The sequence below is a fragment of the Epargyreus clarus genome, unplaced genomic scaffold (assembly GCF_041222505.1).
Source record: "Epargyreus clarus isolate Ecla_fem2 unplaced genomic scaffold, WU_Ecla_fem_2.2 ptg000013l, whole genome shotgun sequence".
Classification (NCBI taxonomy): Eukaryota; Metazoa; Arthropoda; class Insecta; order Lepidoptera; family Hesperiidae; genus Epargyreus; species Epargyreus clarus.
The window spans coordinates 5683306-5704593 of record NW_027332221.1 but is presented as its reverse complement, the minus strand read 5'-3'; the positions used below and the strand labels follow the sequence as shown (position 1 = coordinate 5704593).

Genomic DNA, 21288 nt, shown 5'->3' with positions numbered 1-21288 from the left:
TAAGGTATAATAATAAAAAATGTGACCTTACAATAAATATTAAGAAACAATGTCAAATGGTGCCGGTCATCGTGGTGGTAGTCATTAATGCACATGTATGAAATAGTACATTACGATACGCGTGACCAAAGTAGCCTATTTTTGCACGGCGTGAAGTTAGCGCCCGAGCGCAGCGAGGGTGCTAAACGCCGTGCACATAGTAGGCTACTTATGTCACAAGTATCGTATACTATTTTATAGCACGTGTGACATAAACCCGCTTATACTTGTCAATTGATATGAAAAAAATATGGTAATTATTTTTAAAGAAAGGAAAACTTATAAATGATTGAAATTAAAATTATGAATTAAAAAGAAACAACTAAAAAGTGACACAACCAAAACCAGTGATATTTGATGTGAAGAAGTTTTGTTTTAGTTAAAATTTAGTAATTTGTACCTAGTAGATTTTTGGGTTGAAAACTTTTTAGTTGGCCTATTCTATTATTCTGCTCTCGTGATACAGGCAAATCTAACACCACACATAAGTCAAAATCCATCAAGCCATTTCGGCTACATAAATACAAATCTTTTAATAACTTGTGGCGTCTAGACACTCTAGACCAATGGCATATAGTAAGAACTCCGCCTAAACGTATTAAAGAAACATATGACAAGCAATCACATAATGTATACTAGTGATACAGTAGATAATCTATAATCTGGACCTCAGTTATACAGATTCGCAATTATTTGGATTGCCAAACGTGAATAAGTAACTTTGTAATAACCGCAGATCAGCTATATTATGTCATATGTGCATTTAAATTCCAGAAAGCAGCCACATCGCAACGGGAAAGTTACTATACAAACAAAAAACCCGATTGCTTCAAAATATAGCCTATCTTATCCCTTCAATTTAGATGAATCCAACGATACATCATATGTCAAAATTAGTGAAGTTGTTTAAGTTTGACAAAGAATGAAAAATACATACGTACAAACATACCGTCGAAAAACATTACCTTCCTCAATCGGATCAAATAGCTTTTCTTCATAAACGCAATTATCCAAATTTTCGATAATCTGAATGCCGTATGGCAACAAATAGTTCGCTTTATCAAGTTTCTACGGGAGTAGTATTATGGCTAATTTTGATAATGATTCCTAATTTAAATATTATGTCCTACTTTGGTGTGTAGCGAAAATACACAGTCAAAACAAACAATAAAACTCGATACAACCCAAAAGTTAGTCTTATAGTGATGCTATTGATTAGAATATACACAATGGCAAAAATATTTATAAATACGTCCAAAATAAAATATTAACATAATTATTGCTTTAAACAAAATACTCATTACTCACTTTTAATTTTCAAAAGGTATTTAAAAGTATGAAACGTTCATAGCGATGTTAATTTTTTACAACTGTGAGGGTAGTGTATTGACATTCGTACAGTGTAAAAATCGGCTGCTTTGGACACGGAAAAGCGTGACTAAAATGCGGGTTTAGGTCACAGAGTGCTATAAATTATTATTTTTTATATGGCAACATTAAAATATTTTCCCACACATTTGTACAGTCGATAATTATTATTAAACGCCTCATACAGAAAAATGACGTGAAATGGTGCCGGTCATAGTGGTGGTGGTCATTAAAAGGAACCAACAGCCTCAAAGTTTACATCCAAAAATACAAATGCATGAATTTTTTTTTGTATGGCAACACTTAAATATTTTTATATCAAAATGTGCAGAATATTAGTACCTACAAACGCCTCATACAATTTAATGATATCAATACAAGACAACAGCTTCAAATATTACATACAAAAATACATAAAATTATTATTTTTTGTATGGCAGCACTAAAATATTTTTTTACCAAAATGTGAAGTGTATTAGTACATACAAACGCGTCATACATTATAGGGCTGTCAAAAATATAGTAAAGCTTGAAATAATACATACAAAAATGCATATGTATGAAAATTATTATTTTTATATGGCAACACTGAAATATTTTTCCACAAATTTGTACAGTCTATAAGTACCTTTAAACGCGTAATACAGAAAAATGACGTCAGATGGTGTTTGTCATAGTGGTGGTGGTCATTAAAGGGAAACAACAGACTCAAAGTTAACATCCAAATGCATGAAAATTATTATACAAATGTATAAAAATCATTATTTTTTGTATGGCAACACCAAAATATTTTTTAATCAAAATGTGCACAATATTAGTACCTACAAACGCCTCATACATTCTAATGATACCAATACAAGACAACAGCTTGAAATATTACATACAAAAATGCACATGTATGAAAATTATTATTTTTTGTATGGCAACACTGAAATATTTTTTTACACATTGGTACAGTCTGTAAGTGCCATTAAGCGCCTCATACAAAAAATGTCGTCAAATGGCGGCAACAGCTTGAAATCTTCGATAATCCTGTTGAAAATGCATTTGTATGAAAACATTTTTTTGTATATGGCAACATTGGATTTTCGATTTTTTACATAGGGTCCATTTGAAATTAAAAATATCTCCCATACAATTCTTATATGCTCTGTCTACGGTTTCCGCCCAAGTACTCAAAAAGTGAAAATCGTGAAAAAAAAATTTTTTTCCCAGTGTTGCCAGGTAATTAAGATGAAAATGCTCAAATGTCATTACGGCGCCCAAACAAAATTGTCTTGTGAAAAAATTTCATTAAAAATATTTCTCCTTCTACTTTTTACATTTCTGAATGAAAAGTTCCAAAAAATGTATGAAAGGTGAAAAAAAAAACTTTACCTGGCAACACTTCGTGCCAAGCTCCATGACCGCCCAGTACAAAGCGACTCGCTCAAATGTTGCCAACCTCAAAATATTTCACTTCCAAAAATGCGTTTTTTCGTACATTTTACAAAATGGCTGACACAAGGTGCGCCATCTGGTTTAAAAAAAATAATATTGCCATATGATAAAATTGAGGATTCACTCCGGCCAATAAAACAAATATGTCGAAAAAATATTAATAAAACCACCGCGCTACGACCCCACAAACACACCTCGAAAAATGAAAGATTTCAAACTCAAATATCTCGGCGGCCATCTTGTTCTTCCATTTTTTTTTAATTTTATCGTAACAGTTACAATTAGCCGAAAATGACACCAATCTGAGGTAGGCGCGCCGAATAAAAAAAAGTTGAAAATCGCAGGAGGGTCGCCATCTTGAATTTTGTATGTTTCCCATTTTTCCTATAACCACCATAATATACCGAAAAAATATCTCATACATTATTACTGCCCCCCACCGATAGTTTAGGCTGGGCTACTCGAAATGTCAAAAAAGTGAAAAAAAAATCTAGCTCCCAGTGTTGCCAGTTAACTTGGATGAAAATGGTCAAATGTCATTACGACCATCAAATGTCATTATGACAAATACCCATGTAAAATATTTTCATTAAAAATGTTTCTCCTTCTACTTTTTACATTTTTGAATGGAAAGTTCCAAAAAAAGTATGAACGAAGAAAAAAAAACCTAAACCTGGCAACGCTTCAAGTCACGCTTCACAACCGCCCCATACAAGGCGATTCGCTGAAATGTTGCCAACCTCAAAATATTTCAATTAAAAAAATGCATTTTTTCATACATTTTACAAATTGCCTGACCAACGATCCGCCATCTGGTTAAAAAAATAAATAAATCCGATTTGGTAAAATTGAGCGTATATCCGAGAAAAAAAATAAAAAAAATATTAAAAAAAAAACATCAGTGCCACCCCACCTCGAACAACACCTCGTAAACCCACCTCGAAAAATGAAAAATTTCAAACTCAAATATCTCGGCGGCCATCTTGGTTTTTCAATTTTTTCCAATTTCATCGCAACGCCCACCTAATAGTACATTACAATACGAGGACGAAAAATTTTTTTCTGACAAGTGTGAGTTTGCAGGCCGAGCCGCAGGCGAGGACTGCAATCACACGAGTCAGAAAAACATTTTTCGTCCGCGTGTTGTATAAAATTTTATATTACGGGGTCGGAAATGGGGGTTTTGCGCACGCGAAGCGTGCGTAAAACGTCCATTTACGCACGCCGTGATATAAATATTATTCGAAAAAGAAACAAACATCAGCATAAAGTCAATAAATAAGAAAGTTAAAAATTTTAAATCGGCCGCCATCTTGAATCTATGGCATCTCATATTTTTCCCTTTGCCTCGGGGGGGAGCGGAAAAAACCCGCCTTAGACAACAAAGTCGCTCCTAGACGGCAACATGGAGAACGGCATGTCAGTCAGTCAGTGGTAAGTTCAGGATACCCTAAAATGTTCATGCAGGATTGAATAATATGGTATATATTATTATAATTGGTAATTGATGCTCTTCCGTAAAAGCTGAACTGTTAAACTGAAAAGGGGAACAAGTAGGCATTAACGTGGATTGTAATCTTTTCAGATTTTATTTTAAAGAACACGGCACATGTATATGTGACTAGCTGACCCGGCAAGCGTTGTTGCCATTTAGATGGGAAAGTGTTGGGGTTGAGCGGCCCTTATCACTTAGGGGTATGATTTCTGATTCTTTTTTATGGAATAGTTAATAATGTTTACTTTTTTTAAATTAGGAATGACTGAGTGTTATAAACGTAGGAGTAGACAAATATAATCGGAAAGCTTGGAACTGCTAAGCTACCGGGAGTTACGTGTTATTGTGAGTCAACAATAAAAGATATAAACATTTGCTGTGGAGGGATTTTTTTTTTATATAATTTTAAGGAGAACATTTCCGTCATACATGATTTCTGTGTAGCTTTAACCATTAAGGTTGCACACGCGATGGAAGCTTAAAAAATGGAGTAACTTCTCCCGTTTTCCCCACATTTCCCTTTAGTGCTCTGCTCCTATTGATTGTAGCGTGATAAAAAGTATACTATAACCAGCTCAGGAGTATGAAAAATGATTGTACCAAGTTTCGTTAAAATTCGTCGAGTAGTTTTTGTTTCTATAACGGTTATACAGACAGAGAAAAATTTTATGGATTGTATTTTTGGCATCAGTATCGATCCCTTATCACCCCTGATAGTTATTTTGGAAATATATTTCATGTACAGAATTAACCTCTCTACAGATTTATTATAAGTATAGAAGATAAATAGAATAGATGTGAAAAGTGAAGGAAAGGTTACTAATTTTTTCTAGTGTGGTTTACTCAAATATGTGTAAAGAAAATATATTTCCTTTATTTTATCGTTCTAGATTATTTAGTAAAAATCTATGTTATACAGGGTGAATTTTTCAAACGGGCCTTCAGGGCCAAATCCGAAACTATAAGGATTAGCGAAAAATGCTGAAAGGAGTTACGAGGCCGATTTTGATAAAAACTAAAACTGCATCATTACTTTTTTAAAATAACTTTTTCCCTAGCCGGGAATCGAACGAGTTCATTTTGAAAAAAAATACACCTTCTATATTATTCCACTATCGGATAGTGTTGCTTATAAGGATCAAAGTCTGGGAAGTAATGGTAAATGACAAACTAAAGGAAAAGCCTCAATTTTAAGAAAATACATATTTTTTCTTATTAATTTGGCAGTTAAGTTCCCACCATTCATCAATTTAAACGTTTCGCGTATTAACATTTTTTTTGGCTCAATGCTTCAAATCATTCGAAATGGACGTTTTGTTCTTCAAGAACTCATATTTTTATTCCGACTTAGGTAAGGTTACTTTTAGGACCATTATAATACATTTCACTTAGATGGGCGTAGTTTCGTTTAATACAGATGTAAAATTGACAATTTGCGAGAATGTCTTTTTCGAGTCAAATCCGAGTGATAACTGAACAAAGAGATATAGAAAATCATATTTACTGTTTAAACAATAAAAATAGTACATTACGATACGCGTGGCCAAAGTAGCCTATTTTTGCACGGCGTGAAATTAGCGCCCGAGCGCAGCGAGGGTGCTAAACGCCGTGCACATAATAGGCTACTTAAGTCACAAGTATCGTATACTATTTTATAGCTCGTGTGACATAAACCCGCTTATACTTGTCAATTGATATGAAAAAATATGATAATTATTTTGAAAGAAAGGAAAACTAATAAATGATTGAAATTAAAATTATGAATTAAAAAGAAACAACTAAAAAGTGACACAACCAAAACCATTGAAATTTGATGTGAAGAAGTTTTGTTTTAGTTAAAATTTAGTAATTTGTACCTAGTAGATATTTGGGTTAAAAACTTTTTAGTTGGCATATTCTATTATTCTGCTCTTGTGATAAAGGCAAATCTAACACCACACAGAAGTCAAAATCCATCAAGCCATTTAGTCTACATAAATACAAATCTTTAAATAATTAGTGGCGTCTAGACCAATGGCATATAGTAAGAACTGCGCCTAAACGTATTAAAGAAACATATGATAAGCAATCACATAATGTATACTAGTGATACAGTAGAAAATCTATTATCCGGACCTCAGTTATACAGATTCGCAATTATTTGGATTACCAAACGTGAATAAGTAACTTTGTAATAACCGCAGATCAGCTATATTATGTGTCATATGTGCATTTAAATTCCAGAAAGCAGCCAAATCGCAACGGAAAAGTTACTATACAAACCAAAACCGCGATTGCTTCAAAATATAGCCTATCTTATCCCTGCAATTTAGATGAATCCAACGACACATCATATGTCAAAATAAGTGAAGTTGTTTAAGTTTGAATGAAAAATACATACGTACAAACATACCGTTGAAAAACATTACCTTCCTCAATCGGATCAAACAGCTTTTCTTCATTTTTTCGATAATCCGAATGCTGTACCGCAACAAATAGTTCGCTTTATCAAGTTTCTACGGGAGTAGTATTATGGATAATTTTGATAATGATTCCTAATTTAAATATTATTTCCTACTTTGGTGTGTAGCGAAAATACACAGTCAAAACAAACAATAAAACTCGATACAGCCCAAAAGTTAGTCTTATAGTGATGCTATTGATTAGAATATACACAATGGCAAAAATATTTATAAATACGTCCAAAATAAAATATTAACATAATTATTGCTTTAAACAAAATGCTCATTACTCACTTTTAATTTTCAAATGGTATTTAAAAGTGTGAAACGATCATAGCGATGTTAATTTTTTACAACAGTGAGGGTAGTGTATTGATATTCGTACAGTGTAAAAATCGGCTACTTTGGACACGGAAAAGCGTGACTAAAATGCGGGTTTAGGTCACAGAGTGCTATAAAATATTATTTAATCACTTATCTATTTTTATTAAAAAATAAATCCTAAAAACGGCGGTAACTTATTTGCCAAACTATTACTTTCTCATACTAAGCCGTATGTCACGGGTATAACATCGAATAATTAGTTGATTAACCGACAAATTCTTCAATGGTATGACTTATGTATGTTTCTAAAGAATTATACATAAATCATTTGATATGTATAATCCTTAAGGATTCGTATGGCAATGTATGGAAAAATATGTATTTTCTTCAAAATTTTCCTTTTCCTTTAATTTGTTACATAACATTACTTCCCAAAATTTGATCCTTACAAGCGACACTAGCAGAGGGTGGAATAATATAGAGGGTGTATTTTTCAAAATGAACTCGTTCGATTCCCGGCTAAGGAAAAAGATATTTTAAAAAACTAATGATGCAGTTTTAGTTTTTATCAAAATCGGCCTCGTAACTCCTTTCAGCATTTTTCGCTAATCCTTATAGTTTCGGATTTGTCCCTGAAGGCCCGTTTTAAAAATTCACCCTGTATAACCTATGTTGAAATAGATAGCGCAATACGATTATTATATTATTATCTGTGGTAGTTATGCTAAAGAAAAGGATTTTAAGATCTGTCAAAAAACAGAGAACACGGAAAATTTGTGACACAGTATTGGAGATTAAAGAACATTTAAAAAGGGAATTTGGAATTCAAATAATACACTTTAATCGTCGTTTCTTTGTTTTTACAGGTAAGATATAAATTTGTTACTGGTAAATAAGTGTAATTATTACGTTTGTGCTAAAATAAAACTTTGACACGTGGTTATTATTTAGCCAATATTCCCAACAAACACATTATATATCTTTAATTCAAATTAATAAATTGCAATGCTGCTTGCATATTGTTGGCTCCAAGACAAGTTTTGTTAGTGGGGTTTCCTCAAAACATAATTCGTGAGGCAAGAAAACTGATATTATGTCATTAACTGCTGTTTCAACAAGTAAATTTAATAGTTTTCTTTTTAAACATGTATAAAAAAACATTTTAATTCTTATTGTGTCATCAATAATATTGTCATTATAATTAACATGTCTATTTCTCTTGGTCGTGGAATTTAATGATTTTAACTTCTATTTATATTCATTGTCAGAATATTTGTTTTAAATCTTCATTGGTAATTAGATATTTGCCATAATCATTACCCTTCTACAATTCAATAGATGGTATTGTGAACTTTTTGTTTTTATACATATTTCAAACATCCAATAACCATTTTACCATAACCGTTGAGGACTAGAAATTTGTTATAAGGAAATAATAAATACTAATTTAAATATATTTTTCATCTTTTAGAACTATGGGAATAGTGTAATTGATTTGTAATTATTATTGTTTTTTTTTAATAACGCTGTATAGTCTCTTTCTTTAATTCGTTTGTGTAGTGTTTGTATCATGACTATTAACTAAAGTACAGCACAGTTGTAAACACTGTCTCGTGCTCACGGTGTGGCGGGGGCGCGGGGGGCGCGGCGTCAGTATCGCGGGGGGTCGCAATCCGGTATTCGAGATTTCGAAAATACCGGGATACCGGGCCAAATTTAAGTCTTATTAATACCGGTTTTAATTTCACAAAAACCGGGATATTCGGTATTTTCGGTTTTTAGTAAAATAAAACAAAATAAAGTTATAGTCATATAAATTGACTCCAATGGATTCTGGCACAATGCAAAAGTCCATATTAAACAAGCGTTACAATCGACACAACCTATGAAAATCAACAAACATCAGCATTGGATGTCAGGTGTGACTTGGCGTATTGTATAACTTCGTCGGAGAGCTAAAGAAAAGGTTCAATTTGAAATAAAAGATCTCTTAAAAAATCCGATGTATAACCCATCAATTTAAATCCAGAACATGGGCTATTGAGGATTCTGATGGTGTGATTGTTACCGAAATTAAGGAAATCGTCAATGTATGGCAAAATACTTCATATCACTTTTCTCTAATAGTCGACCGTATACACAACATATGCCAAAAAATGATATACAAAAAGAACCATCTATGTATATTCAAAGATGAAGTACGCGCTGCTATTTAACTTATTAAAACGCGACAAAGCAATTAATATAGATGATATTCCTATTGAAGTGTTTCGATCAATGGATGAACTCGAGGTTGACATGTTGCATACCATATGTAATCGCGTCTGGGAAAATGGACAGTGACCACGACACTTGGCCCACACTATTTTCATTACACTTCATACAAAAGGGTCGACAAGGAAGTTCAGTAACTATAGTTTTATGGTATATTTCTTGAGTGTATCAATAACAACAACAAATCAAGTAACAATGACAATTATGACAATAGGCGTCAAGAAACAACCCGCCAACACGATCTTCGCTTTAACAAGATCTGCTGTCGATAGGCTTGATAAGATCTGGAGGAACCGCAACATATCAAAAAACACTAAGACAGACCAATATGGTTGTCGCAAGGGCCGATCAGCTGGTGATCTTCTTGTGTACCTCATTCACCTTTGGGAACAAGCTGTTGAGAGCAACGGGAAGGCATTGACCGTAAGCCTGGACATCGCTAAGGCCTTTGACCGGCTCTGGCATAGGGTCCTTCTCGCGAAGTTACCATCTTAAGGTCTTCCCGAGAGGTTGTGCACATAGACAGCCAGCTTTCTGTCTGAGCGGCATATTAAGGTCGTAGTTGACGGGTGCTGCTCAGACACGGAGCTCATCAACGCTGGCGTGCCCCAAGGGTCTGTATTATCTCCCACGCTTTATATTCTGCATATCAATGATTTGCTGCTATTAACCGGTGGCATTCATTGCTATGCATATCATAGCACGGGAGATGGTATGTACACAGGCCGTGCGGACACCTCTCGGACATTCGTGGAAGAAAGCAGAATCCGACTTGTGTCTGAAATCGAGAACTCTCTGGAGCAGGTCTTGGAATGGGGTCGTCTTACCCTTGTTGAGTTCAACCCCATGAAGACACAAGTCTGCGCGTTTACCGCTAAAAAAGCCCCATTCGTCATAGCCTAAGTTAGCCTAAGTTCCAAAGTACCCCGCTCACCATTGGTAAAAGTGTAGGGATTCTGGGATTTGACATCTCGTGTGACGTGCAGTATCGGAGTCATTTGGAAGTTAAAGCCAAGTTGGCTTCAAAGAAACTGGGCGTCCTGAACAGAGCCAAGGAGTACTTCACTGGGGGCCAACTCTTTCTGCTTTATGAAGCGCAAGTGAGGCCCCACATGGAGTACTGCTCGCATCTCTGGGCAGTGGCACCACAATACCAGCTTAACCCACTTGACTCCGTACAGAAACGCGCGGTGCGAATCGTTGATGACCCAGCGATCTCTGATCGGTTAGAACCCTTAAGCCTGCGGAGGGACATAGGTTCCCTCTGTGAGTTCTACCGACTTTACAATGGTGAGTGTTCTGAGGAACTGTTTGATCTGGTGCCTAAGCCGCCTTTCCTTGATCGCACCTCTCGCCGAAGGATGAAGTTCCATCCACATCAACTGGACGCGGCGGACTCGGACCCGGGACTGGCGGTCCTCCACGGTTCGGTTTGATCGTTCATTTTTGCCGCGTACGTGCAAAATGTGGAATGAACTTTCTCCTGAGGTATTCCCTCAGGACTATGACATGGGGCTCTTCAAGAGGGGTGTAAAAAGAGCTCTCCTTCAAAGCCGGCGATGCATTGTCGACTCCTCTGGTGTTGCAAATGTCCATAGACGACGGTGACTGCTATCCATCAGGTAGCCCGTCTGCCTTATCGTTAGGTTACATGTAAGACTTATGAAAAGTCTAGTTTTTCCTATCCTTCTCTACGCTGCAGAGACGTAGACGATTCGGATGCAAGATCGCCGTAAAATTGATGCCCTAGAAATACTATTCTCTGGATCTACGATTATCTGGATTAGAATACTAAAATATTTCGGCCGCATATTTAGGGACGAGAACTCAGTAGTACGGTTGTAGTTCCGTGAAAGGTAGATGGAAAGAGGTCACGCGGCAGATCGCCTACTCGCTGAACAGACCTTATAAAATATAGCACACAGTGTTCCCTCGTCGAGTGTTGCCGCAAGGCCAGCATAGAAGGCGGTGGCGAAGGATCGCAATAGCGTCTGTTCAAGGCAGCTGTGGATGACTGACCAGTTGTCATCATCATGCCACGTGTCTGTCAAGTCTGCGTCTGTCAAGAGTGCACGACTACAGAGATATTTTTTTCCAGCTTTCCACATATATTTTTATATAATTAATTTATTGATGAATTCGGAACTCATAACGTCGTTAATAAATCATAAACTTCTGTAATTAACTTGGTATTAAGTAATAGGACATATTTTCCTTCGGAATTCCACTAAATTAACATTGCATAGTAAAATGCTTAATAAAAATTAGTAACTTATCTTAATCTCGAAAATATCGAAAAAACCGGAATACCGGGATTTGTCTGGGGTCAGTACCGAAAATACCGGTTTTGCTTAGATGGTCCGGTATTGCGACCCCTTCGCGAGAGCCAAGGGCGAGAGCGGACGGCCGCCTGCGCACATAGTGAGTGGTCTCGAGCCAGTGCATCACAAGAATAGCAGTACATATACTACAAGTGGCGACGAGGATAAAGGGAAGTAATAATGATAATAATATAAAAATAATTAAAAAAAAACATAATAGGAGGCAAAGGTGTCCAAAAGCAACACTATCAAATTCAGTGAAATACTCGTAGGTATTAACATACGAGTTTAGTGTTTACACTGTTAACGAAGTTGTAAAGTTATTAGTAAAGTGTAAGGCATTCGTTGGCACCTACTCGCACACGACAACGTAACATCAATTATGAAACCGTTTTTCTTTTGAGTGTAATTTGGTATACGGTCGTACAATGTGTGTATTTTGTTTCACTAAAAGGATTCAGTTACTAAAAATATATTTTAGAACTTATATTAACGTATTTTATTCCGCTTTGTTATTTGAAATTAATGCAAAAATATTAATAAAGCATTATGGCGTAATAACTTAAATAAATAATATTGTAGGTGTCGGTTTTGGTAATTAAAATGGAAAGATGTCTCGCCGCATCGAAATTCAATGAGGCCGCAAAGGATTTTGTCATTTACTTTTGAATTCTTGACAAATGAGCATTTTTGGAGGAAATTTATAAGTAACTAATTTTGGGAGTATCTCTAATGAGGGATTTGAGTCCGGCTAGTTGTTTTTAATTAATCCCAAGACATCCTTGACGTCTGCCGTTTCGCGCCATAATTCCCTTTTGTTTTTTTTAAATCACGAATGCTGTTTTACAGCCAATGAAATATATGGAAAGCCAATTAAATATGTTAACTATTTTTCGAGTGAAAGGTTTTAAACTATTTTAATTTTATTTATTTTTATGATGTTGAACTGGCGCAATAAGATATAATAGTAAATGTAATCTTACAGTAATAATTAATACTGCGTGGTTAACGTAACAAACAAATGAGTGAATGATTAGGTATTTTGGGGATATTTTGGAACGGAGACGTGGCAGTATTTTGTTTGGGTGACAACTTCGGTTCTTAAGGCTGGTTGCACTTTCTTGTTGGGAATGATCAATCTATATATTTTACTTATCTAAGATACTTATCTTAGTGTGTGGTATGGTAATTGTGTTGGATCCTACAAAATAAGAAATTATGGAAATGCCAATAATATAATGCGGTTACACGTAGCATCGCACCACTCGCCGAAGGATTTGGTTCCGTCCATATCGGTTGGACCCGTGGCGGTCCTCCACTACTCCACCTGATGAATGAACCTGAGGATGAACTATCTCTTGAGGTATTTCTTGAGCGTTGTGACATGGAGCTCTATAAGAGGGGTGCGAGGGTGGCTCTCCTTCGGGGCCGGCGGAGCATAGGCTACAGTGACTGTTTTCCACCGGGGGGCCCTGCGACTGCGTTCGGCACCGCTATTGGAGCTCGTGCACAGAACCCCCCTCACGCGCATTGTGACGGCGCCGGCGCAGCCCGGCTACTTACTTGGCCGCCCCAACACCCACCCTTTCATAGCAAAGGGTCCCGGTGTTGGGACGAACTACGCAAAAAGATCGACTTGGTTTAATAATGAAGAAGGTGGGAGCGAATCCGAAGACCGCCGTCTACCCTCAGGAAGGAGCAGAAGAGGGAGACGGCGAAGAAAGAGAGGCCCGATTTTCCAGAAGTACCCTCACGTCGGCTTCTGAAAAGAGGGACAGAAGATTAAAGAAAGGGACGGCTGCGGAGCCATCCAGAATCCCGAGGCAGGTGGTGAAGAGGGATATCTTCACCCAGGCCATCACACCAGCTGAGGTCGGCCAGAAAAGTGCGGAATCCGGACGCCAACCAGGAATCTTCGGCCAACCCATGACGGGGAAGCCGCAAGAAATCCCAAGGAGGCCGACGAAGGTCCCGCGCCAGCCTTCATCCTCGCCGGAGAGTGTTCAGCTGCCGGCGAAGGTGCAGAGAGTGGAGGAAGAGGAGGACAGCTCCGACCCACTCTCTCAAACTTCATCTGAGTATGAAGACAGCAAGGAGGAGTCTGCGGAAACTGGCGTGACGGTTGCTGCTGCTGGGGTGAGTCTGCCAGTTAGGCATAGGTCCCCCCCGCGCTCCCCTACCCCCCCAACTCCGTCCACAGGGACCGCGGCCATGGACGCCGGGCTGGACTCGACGTCGTACGCCGCACTGGCATCGACGCCGTCGCCGGCGCCCAGGGCCGCGACCCCACCAATCCGTCCACCCACGCCCCTCGCTCCCGCATCCCCTGTAGCCGCGTCATCGCGTATGGGGTCGTATGTGGACGCCCAGCCTGGGACGTCATATGCCGCGGTGCTGACTTCGCCTGCACCGCCGAGCGCAATAACACCGATAACACCAACCGCGCAAGGTAAACCCACCCAACAGGTCTCGAGTGCTGCAGCGGCCGGAAAGGCGTACCCCCCCCTGGTGGTGGAGCGGATGCCGAACTGGCCCACACACTTCGCGGCGCTGCGGGAGAAATTGGGCCACGCACCCAACGGGCGGCCCTTCGGGCAGGGCATACGATTCGTGCCACTGACGGCGGAGGAGTACCGGGTAACCCAACGGTACCTGACGGACCTGTCCGCCACGGAACCAGGACTCTCCTGGTTCTGTTATACTCCGCAGGACGACCGCCCCACAAAGGTGGCGGTAAAGGGCCTGCCGAGTATGACAGACCCGGATGCGGTCACCGAGGCCCTAAAAAGGCTTGGGTTCCCGGCACGCTTTACGCGTCATATACCACCTAGGCGAGGCAAGCCCGGCTGTGTTTACTACGTACAGCTGGACCGGATGGCCGAGGCAGAGCTCGCGCGCCTCTACGGGGTAAGCGAGCTCTTGTTTATGCCGGGGGTCGTCATCGAGGCGTGGAGGGGTCGTTTCGGCCCCCCCCAGTGTCATCGCTGCCAGGCGGTGGGACACTCCTCGGTGAACTGCCACCGGCCGGCCAGATGTGTCCGCTGTGCGGGGTCACACATAGTCGGGGACTGCCCAGAGCCAAGGGACGCCCCCCCCAAGTGCGTCAACTGTCGCGGGGCGCACACGTCCAACAATAGGTCGTGTGCGTACCTCAAGAAGATGGCGCGCGTAAGGGGGATGACCGTCCCGCCGCCCCGCCCGCCCATCCCTACAACATCAGCAGCCCGCAAACCATCCGCGACCGCCGCCAGGGAGCCAGTACCCCAGCGAGTCGTGGAGGAGTTCGCGCCCACCGAGGGCGCATCGCTTATGGCGCCGGCCAACCTCCCTACTCTGCGCGGCACGAGGGCGCAGGGCAGCAGGAGGAAGGCCAAAAGGCACCAGCAGAGGACCGCCCAGCAAGTGGAAACACAGGCTGAGCGGCCTCTGCTGAATAAACCGAAAGCGGTCCCACATCCGCGCCCTCCGGTGGCTAGCGCTCAGTCTGCTGCCACACCGGCACCGACTCCGGCAGAACATCGGCCACCTCCTCCAGCACCGACTCCAGCCCCGGTTGCTGCACAGGCGGCCCCCTCCCGCAAAGGGAAAGGAAAGGGCAAAGGTAAGCAGTCGCAGCGGGAACCGGAAGTCCCCACGGCCCCACCTAGCCCCACACCTCGCCCACGGTCGGTATATTTACCGACCCCAGCTCCTCGCCCCCTACAGGCTCTGGGGATCAACACGCCGGCCGATGAGCTGGTGGAGGCAATCGCCACCATCAGTGAGGCTATTGCGCGGTACCCAGAGCTTGTAGGAGCGATTAAAAATATTATTTCGAACACTCTCGGGTTCCAATATGGCAGTACAACTTAGGCTGCTGTATTGGAACCCGGGAGGCATCGTCCCCCAACAACACGGGCTCAGGCGTCTCGTCCAGGAGCAGGACGTTCACGTGGTGCTCCTGGGCGAGACGAAGCTGCGCCCGGCCCAAGACTTCCGGTTGCCCAATTACACCGTGTACCGTCGCGACGAAATATCGCCGAAAGGCACGGCCTATCGTGGCACCGCCATAGCGGTTCGTCGCGATGTGGTACACGACGTACTACCGCTCCCGCCGTTCACTCACACACGTTCCATTGGGGCGGTGGTGAGTGCGGCGGGCCAGGAGCTGCGGCTGTTTGCAGCCTATAGACCGCCTGGACCCCTCTTTGACCCGCAGGACATCCATACCATCTTGGACGATGGTGCTGCGACCTTACTGACCGGCGACCTCAATGCCAAACATAAGGCTTGGGGATCCAGAATCGCCAACCAGGTGGCACGCAAGCTGTACGAAGACTCTGAGGCGAATGGCTACGAGGTGATTGGGCCAGAATCACCTACGCACATTCCCTCGGACGAGTCCCATCGTCCCGATGTCCTGGACATAGTGCTCCATAGGGGTCTCCGTTGTCCCGTCCATGTGGAGGTGCTGTATGATCTGGACACTCAGCACCTCCCCATACTCATCACGCTTGGCCTAGGGGCCGATTCAGTGGCTTTTCAGCGCCAGACTCGAAGGGTGGACTGGGGAGCTTTTCAAGCCACCATGGGTGGCGTTAAACTCACCCATTCGCTGCACACGCCGGAGGGGGTGGAAGCGGCGGCCAGCGCCTTCTCGGCTTCAGTCCGGGAGGCGCTGGACGCAGCGACCACCCTCACAACGAAGACCTACAGACGCGCGCGGCTCCCAGCCCACCTGGAGAGGAAACTAGCGTACAAACGCTTATTACGCCGTTTATGGGCGCGCACCCGCTGCCCCCGGGTCAAGCGTGACCTCAATGCCGTGGCGGAGGAGTTGGCTGCTGGGATGGCGGAGTACCGTGGGACCACCTGGGAGGCGAGAGTCGACCAGGCTGGAGAAAACGAGACTTCACTCTTTCATCTCAGCAGGCAGCTCACCCGAGCCAAAACACCCGTCTGCCCGCTTCTAAATGGGGCGGGCAGGCGGTGCTATGCACCCAAGGACAGGGCGGAGATCCATGCGGAGCAACTAGAAGAGCAATTTTCTCCTCATCCCGCATCCGCCGCCGCCGCCGAACACCACGAGATTGTAGAGGCGTGGGTAGAGGACTTCCTCGGGCGTCCGACACCGCCACCCCAGGGTTTGGAGTTTATCTCCCCCACGGAGACGCGGAAGGTCGCCTTGCGCCTGCCGAAGCGCAAGGCGCCAGGCCCCGATGGTGTGCCGAATATGGCATTGGCTATGCTGCCAAGAGGAGCCATAGTCACTATGACTAGGCTCTTCAACGGCATACTCCGCACGGGCTACTTCCCTTCCATCTGGAAGTTGGGGAAGGTGATAGTTCTCCCGAAGCCGGGGAAAGACCGTCGTCTCCCGGCCAGCTACCGTCCCATCACGCTATTACCCACCATAGCGAAGCTGTTCGAGAGGCTGGCGTTGAAGCGACTGCACCCGTCACTTACTTTAAGGGACGAGCATTTCGGCTTCCGCGCCGGTCACTCGACAACGCTTCAGCTCACACGGGTGATCCACCATCTTACAAGCGAGACCAACTACGGACGACACACGGTCGGCGTCTTTCTCGATATCGAGAAGGCGTTCGACCGCGTATGGCATCCTGGGCTCGTTTTTAAGCTGTTGGAGTCGCCCGTGCCGGCTTTGCTGGTGCGGCTAATAGCGTCGTTCTTAGATGGGCGGCAGTTCATAGTAGCGGTTGAGAACGTCACCTCAGACCCCCGCCCAATACGTGCGGGCGTGCCGCAAGGCAGCTGCCTCTCGCCACTACTCTACGCACTCTACACGAACGACATTCCCACCCTCGAAGGTCACCTCGAGGAATGGGAACGGGACGTGGAACTCGCGTTGTTCGCGGACGACAGCGCGTACTTCGCGTCCTCTCGTGATCCTGTGCTAGCAACACGCAGGATGCAGCGCTTGCTGGACCTGCTCCCAGAGTGGCTGGATAAGTGGCGCATGGCCGTCAACGTCGGTAAGACGGTCGCGACACTTTTCAGCCGCAGGCGTACTATGCCGCCGCCGCTACGTTTCCGTGATCGGGAAGTAGCTTGGCAGCCCACAGTTAGGTACTTGGGATGTCACATTGATCGCTCGTTGCACATGAAGCCTCAGGTGGACCACGTGATCCGACAGGCCCGTGCTGCACGAGCGATGCTCCGACCAGTGCTGGCATCTCATCTGCCGATCCGTACAAAACTAAGGGTGTACAAGTTGTACGTCCGATCACGCCTAACTTACGCGGCACCAGCATGGTATGCCCTGGTGTCAGAGTCCAACCGCAAGCGTCTCCGTGCCGTGCAGAGCCTGGCCCTACGAACGATCGCGGGGGCGGGACGTTATGTTCGGAACGACGTGCTGGAGCGCGACCTCAAGGTTCCGACCATAGACGGGTTTGTGGCCGGGTTGGCGCGTCGTATGTACGCACGCGCCGACAACGGTCCACATGCCCATCTGAGAGGCTTCGCGCCCCTCCACGCTCGACCCCCCGACGGTCGCCCGCTCCCTCGTGAACTCGAGGGGCAGGTGTCCTCCGACCATCTGGAGGACTGAAAATCTGCACACGCAGCCTAGCACAGGTCACGTTAGGACCGATTGCTGCACCGCTGCCACACGGCAGCTCACAACACCGGTGGGCAGTGTACCCACTGAGGAGATTGCCCGGGTAAGGAGGGATCCCTCGAGGCCCGTATTCCCTGCGCCATGCGGCGAAGTCACGCCGCGGCATAGGACGACCATCTTGCTTGGGGCCCGTCTGCCTTAGTCTTAGATAAAAATAAAAAAAAAGAGAAACAGTCGTAGTAACATGGTGAATATTGTTTTGCCTCTGTTCTGCCTTTGTGTCATGTAAGTAGGTAGGTATTTAAGACAAATATTTGAGTAACAAAAAAATTTAAGTTATATTCCTATCCCCATTGGTGATTACTATAAAACACCTCCATTAAATTGGAAAATTGTGGTTTAAATGACCGTCCATTCAATTGGAAAACTGTGGTTTAAATGACCGTCCATTAAATTGGAAAACTGTGGTACAAATGTACCTTCATTAAATTGGAAAACTTGGTACAAATGTACCTCCATTAAATTGGAAAACTTTTCTACAAATGTGGAATATGGACTATACGAATTAACATTTTGCAGAAAAAAACATATCAACATTGCAATCCGTATCTAGTTGTGGGAATAAAGGTGCTCTAAACCATTAAAAATGGACAAACTACAAAATGGACTAAATAAAAAATACGTAATATGAAGGTGAATTGAAACTGAATTTTGTCATGTAGAGAACGGTATTCAGTTTAATGATGAGCTACGCTAACCTTCGCATCATCTGTGTGAAACAGAAATAAATGTGAAAAATATAACCTTTAGGAAGAAATAACCTGATCAAAGTCGGAATCAAATCTTTGTAATGCTTTGTGTTAATCTAATGACACATCACTTAACTCAACGCTATTAGAATCAACTTAAATAAGTTTTTCAGTTTGCCCAAAACAACCGACAATTCACTTGTATTAGAATTACAACATGAACTGGATAAGTTAAACAAACAATGCAAAACATGCTCAAAATGAAATTACGACTCTTGTGTGTGAATGTTTATTCTGTTTACAACATTTGATAGAAAAACAGAAACAGACATCTATAAGTACACCAATGTTAACAAGTCTATAAAATCCTTAATGAAACGAAAAAGGAAATTTAATTAATAATGTTAATAACTACAAATAGCCCAGAGCCATGAAATAACATACATAGAAGAATTAGTATCAAATTTTAAACTTAAATATGAGTTGTTGCAAAAGGGAATTTCAGATCAGGTACAATCAACAAATAAGTGCCGGATTTATGTAAACATACTGAGGCCCATTCTAAATCATCAGTTATGTCCTTATGTGACAGACGCGCGTGCGCATGACTACGAGCGGATGTGTCCACGCTATGCGGATGACTCATAGCAGAGGGCAATGGCCTCTAATACAGTGAAATGTGCGAATTGCAATATTGTGATTAATGAACTCTTGGCGTTTTTGCGTAATGTTCTGGACTTCATGGACGAGGAGAGCATACAGCAGCTGTGCACCACGTCTTTTTCGGCGGAGGAGGTGGTAAAAGCCAAAACTCTGCTCTACGAGTCGCTACCTAGTACCAAAAATATGCCTGTACGTCGTAAGGACGGCAAGAAGAAAATATCACGGGACCTGGACGATATAATCAGCATATTAAAAGGTACAAACCCGGAGCTTTTTCCTATTTTTGTGGCGAGAGAACTGCACAAGCTCCCGCCAGTAACTTTTGACCATATTGATGTGACACGAGTCTTGAAAGACATATTAAAACTACAGAACCAGTTTAGTGCACTGGAAGAAAAAGTGACACCAATAATAGATATTTTCTCCTCAAAAAGTGCTAATATAAATAGAAAGAGGGGCATTTATGTACAAAACAGCCCCCCGGATAGTGGACCTATTGGATTGGAATATATGCATTCAAGCCCGTCGTTCATAACAGCTGATTCAAACGTTAAGAATTCTCCGTTATCGCAAAAAGGTACGTCACACCCAATGACGTCATGCACGGACACTAATGTTGTCTCCAGTGACAATACGCAAAAAAATGAAACAGCAATACAAACTTGCATTAACACCCAGATGACTACTGCGGTTTCGAACGAAGTGAGCGAGAAAGCAAGATGCAGTGAAGTACAAGGTGCAAGTGAAAGAGTGCAGTTGCAAAAGTCTCCTATTGGCTGCGCACTCGCTGATTTGAACAATGAAGAGGTAAACGGTACTTCGAATGAACTCGCGAATGCGACAAAAGACAAAGGTGGAATATGTGTGAGAAGGACAGCCAATCAACGAAGACGAGTCGAGGCCCCGGCAAGTACTGCGGTTTTGAACGCGACAACTCCCGAAGCGGCTAGAACCCCTACTAGTGGTTATCGACTGCCTGTTGCTTCTACGGCTATACATAGTGACAACTCGAAAAATACGAAAGTAAACACGGTTTGCGCGAGTGCAACAAAGTCGAATGAAGTGAATTGTGAACAAGTGGTACGGAAAATAGACCGTTGTGCGAAATAAAACGGCAAATCGTTATAAGTTGATAGGACAGAAAGGTCGTGCATCTACTGCGCCGGATGGTAGATTTAGAGCAGCAGATGTTAAAATACCGTTATTTATATCTAATGTTAGTATAGAAACTAATGAACAAGATATAATTAACTATGTAAAAGAGAGAACAAATGAGTTAGTAACACTTAAAAAGATAAATATGAAAGGAAATAAAAAATATTGTGCTTATAAATTGTTAGTTACTAAGAATAAAATAGACTTATTTTTAACCGACTTCAAAAAGGAGGTGGTTATCAATTCGGCCGGTATCTTTTTTTTTTTTTTTTTAGACGATATGTTCTGGCCGGATGGCATAATGTTTAGACGCTTTGTGCGTTTTATGTATAGAACGAATACAAAAAGTGGGTAGGTGTGAAAATACTGACAGACGTTTTTTTCTACTTCCAAGTGAAATTTAATATTTAAAAATAGTTAAAACAGTTATACATGGTATTTAACTGTATGTGAGGACTAA

At 42.2% G+C, this 21288-nt stretch overlaps 1 protein-coding gene across 1 annotated transcript in view; it reads left to right on the top strand.

Moving 5' to 3' along the window:
* Positions 1–21288, top strand: part of LOC140746683 (uncharacterized) — a 210257-nt gene that overhangs the window by 54103 nt on the left and 134866 nt on the right. The window lies entirely within an intron of this gene.